The following is a 4,520-nucleotide window of genomic DNA, read 5'->3' on the forward strand; positions in this document are numbered from 1 at the left end:
GGTTGAGAGATTTTTGGTGGTGTCTATAGGGTTTTTGATGTACACTATCATGTCATCTGCAAACAATGACAGTTTTGCTTCCTCCTTTCTAATTGGATGCCTTTTTAATCTTTTTCCCATCTAATAGTTTTGGCTAGGACTTCCAATACTATATGAAATAGAAGTGGTGAAATTAGACATTTTGTCTTGTTTTTATCTTACTGGCAAAGCTCTAAGTTTTTGCCCATTGCATATGATGTTGGCTATAGGTTTCTCATATATGGCCTTTACTGTGTTGAAGTATGCCCCCTCTATTCCTACTTTTCTGAGTGTTGTTATCATAAATGGGAACTTTATGAAATGATTTTTCTGCATCTATTGATATGATAATATGATTTCTTTCTTTTTGTGTTTATGTGATATGTTATGTTTATTGATTTGCAAATATTAGACCATCCTTGCATCCCTGGGATGAATCCCACTTGATCGTGGTGTATGATCTTTTTAATGTATTGTTGGATGCAGTTTCCCAATATTTTGTTGAGAATTTCAGTGTCTATCTTCATCAGTGATATTGTCCTGTAGTTTTCTTTCTTTGTTGTACCTTAATCTGCTTTTGGGACTAGAATGATACTGGCCTCCTAAAAAAGAGTTTGGGAGTCTTACCTTTTCTTTGATTTTTTTGAATAATCTGATAAGTATAGCGGTTAATGATTCCTTTAATATTTTGTAAAATTCTCCTGTGAAACCATCTGGTCCAAGGCTTTTGTATGCTGTTTAGTTTAGTTTTGTTTTGTTTTGCTTCAATTTCACTAGTTGTTATTGTTTTTTTCAGGCCTTCTGTTTATTATTGATTCAGTTTTGGAAGTTTAAATTTTTCTAGAAATTTTTTCCATTTCACCCAGGTTTTCAAATTTCTTTTCTTGTAGTTGTTCATAGTAATTTCTTGTAACCCTTTGTATTTCTGTGGTATCAGTTGTTCTGTCCTCTTTCATTTTTTATTGTATTTGTTTGGGTCCTCTCTCTTTTGCTTTATGAATCTGGTTAAAGTCTTGTCAATTTTGTTTATCTTTTCAAAGAACCAGCACCTGGGTTTATTGATCCATTGAATTGTTCTTTTAGTCTCTGTGTCATTTAATTTTGTACTAATCTTGGTTATTTCTTTCCTTTAATTAACTTTCAGCTTTATTTGTAGTTATTACTCCAGTTGTTGTAGGTGTAGAGTTAGATTGTTTATTTGAAATGTTTCTATCTTTTTTAAGTATGCTTGTATTGCTATGAACTTCCCTCTCAGGAATGGCCTTGCTGTGTCCCATAGGTTTTAGACTATTCTGTGTGCATTTTTGTTTCTAGAAACTTTTTTTATTTCTTCCTTGATCTTATTTTTAATCCATTCATTGTTTAGTAGCATGCTATTAAATCTTCATGAGTTTGAGTGTTTTTGAGTTTTTGAGTTTTGGGTTTGTTTCTAGTCAGATGCTTGTGGTCTGAGCAAATACTTGATATATCAATTTTCTTGAATTTGTTGAGGCTTGTTTTGTGTCCTATCATGTGGTATATCTTTGAAAATGTTCCATATGTATATGAAAAGAATGTGTATTTTACTTCTTTGGGAGCCAAAGTTCTATATATATCATTTAAATCCATTTGCCCTAGGTCATCATTCAGTGCTTCAATATGCTTGTTGATCTTTTGTTTGGAAGATATATTTGTTGTTGAATGCATATACTTTTAGAATAACAGCAGCTTTTAAAGTTTCACATGTGGACTCTAGAGCAAAACTGCTTGAACTAAAATTCTGTTGCATCACAATATTTTTGTGAACTTGGAGATATAATTAGTCACTTATGCCTCAGTTTTCCCCATCTTTGAAACAAGAATAAAAGTATCGTCTACATCATAAGTCTATTAATGATGATTAAATGACTATTAAAGTACCTGAATAATCTCCACTTATCTATTATAATATTCATTATTATTACTTAGCTGTGCATTTATTAATTGGTAAGACACTTGGCAGTTCAGTGTGGTATGGGTCTTTGCAATAAGACTAGTCTGTTTAGAAATAGACTGTATTGTGAAAGATGTAGACAAGGAGAGAAGTCTGAAATGTTATGTGTAAGAAAATGTTTTATCACATTTAATTATCTATTTATTATGCCACAGATACACTTAGACTTACACAAGACTAACAAAGCTAATTCATTTCTTTATTCTTTCCTTTATTCAAATACTTAAAAGACGGATATGTAGTACATTGTTATCAAAGAAACTAGGTTTTTTATTCCAGCTCTACTGGTTATAGTATGTTAGTCAAATTCCTAAGCTGATTTGAATCTCAATATTGACATTTATAATTACAGTCTATCATGGGAATTTAATGACACAGTTCATTTTCTTTAAAGTTCCTTATGACATAAGCCTTTTTTTAAAATACCAAAAGTTAATGAAGAAGAGGAAGAGAATAATAATAGTAATAAAATTAATAACAACATGGAAATTGTTTGAGATTCAAAAGTTTATTTCCTTAAGGATTTTAAACATTGAGTCAGAAGTGTCCCTGACACATAGTGAGTGCTCGGTAATGGCTGAGTGATTGAAGAATGGGATGAATAGGAGAAATCCTTGTGATACTAGAGAATGAAAGAACATGGGAACATGATGTATGTGGATGAGGCATTTTGAAATCCACTCTTGTTATCTCATGGCATTCTGGTCACACATTAGAAAATCAGTTAAGCATAATATTGTAAACTGATCTATTCATAATTAGCAATATAAAGTTTAAATATATCGATTTAACAGTGAAATATTTTGACCCATTAATTAGTACTACCTTGCTTCCAGATGCAATATATGACATTCTTAGAATGGTAAGAATTCAAGTATGGATTGCTCATTGATAGTGCTACACTAAGCTTTCTACTTAATCATATTTCAGTTGTAATAATAGTATTATCTTTAGAACAGATGAACAAAAATTTTAAACCATCACTTTTAATATTTTAACCATTAATTTTGTGGCTAAATAAATCACCTGCATTGTCCAAATCATTTCATTGTTGTATTTTTGTTAAATGTCTGTGACAAGTTGATGCTAAATTCTCCCATTGTGAAGATTATCATGTCTTTTTATATTGTTGTGTCCATTGGGAAATACATGAACATATATATAGACCATAGTATAGGAGACCATTCTGCATCGTGTGGGCCCAGCTCCTACTCAGAAAGGCCAGTGGAAAGTGAGGTCCAGTGCACAGGACCCACACCCATGGATAGGTCTCCCATGGGGAATCAGGCCTGCATTGTACCTAAGCAGCTTTGAGACTTGCTTTTTACTAAACTGCAAGTGCTTAGCCTGAATTGAGGCAGCAAGTGCTTACTGTAACTTCCTAAAGTCTGTGCTAAACCTCCCAAGTATGGAGTGCAACAAGTTCAACCGCTTTTCCCCTTGATCTGTAACATCCTTCTCTTTGAAGTAATTAGCAACATTATTTCTTGTTATCTGTAAAAGGTAACCACCTAAATCAAATCCGTGCATAGTAAATGAGGACCATCCTCAATGTAATGTACACAGAAAAGCAATAAAAGCTTGTCAAGGCAAGGGTCAGCGCACGCTCCTCTTGAAAGAGGGGCCAAGCCACCCCTTTTCCTCCACAGGACTCAGTAGTCCATGTGAATTTGTCTCATGTCTCCTCCACAATGCCACAGACACTGCTTGCTGGTGACCACATCAACATAGTGCACAGCTCAATTAATTATTATAGAGTTGACAACCATGTAACTCTGACCCAAAACAAGCACTGGAATTGTACTTACAACAAATATCTGCCTTAATTTAAGTGAGTTCACCATAAATTTTCACATCTTATCAATTCATTCATCATTTTATTTCTTCAAGATTGTATTATAAAAAGATGGCATAGGATAGCTAAAGAGACCAGAGACAATTATGAACTTGAATAGAAAGTCTTGGGTCGCTTGAATAGTCATAAGAAACAATATAGCAACAAACAAAAATAAATAAATAACAACAAAAACTTGAACAACTTGAATTCTCCCTGACATGAAACACAAAATTTATTTGAGCAGAATCATTTTCTTAAATGTGACAGATGAAACAAACAAACTTAGAGAGGATAGTTCCATGATTTAGGATAGCAAATGAGGTCTTATACATGATGTAAAAAATGCTAACCACATAAGATAAATTAGACTCCATTAAAATTAAAAATTTCTGTTCATCAAGTAAGCATTATTAAGACAAAAAAGGCAAACAGTAATAAGTAGTAAGACACTTTCACTAAATATATTTAACAAAGTATTCATATTCTGAATATAAAAAGTTCAAATTAATTGTAAAATAGTAGTTAAGCTTTAAAAATGGGGAAATAATAGGGTCATCTGAAAATTTCAAAAATTCCCAAATAAAGTAATAATTACTTTAATTGGGGATGATCCATGTATTTCACAGCAGGGAAAGGATTATCAGAATATTACATACAAAATATCAACTTCTCAGGAGATTTTTGTCTAAGCAA

The sequence above is a fragment of the Phyllostomus discolor genome, chromosome 10 (assembly GCF_004126475.2).
Source record: "Phyllostomus discolor isolate MPI-MPIP mPhyDis1 chromosome 10, mPhyDis1.pri.v3, whole genome shotgun sequence".
NCBI classification, from domain to species: Eukaryota; Metazoa; Chordata; class Mammalia; order Chiroptera; family Phyllostomidae; genus Phyllostomus; species Phyllostomus discolor.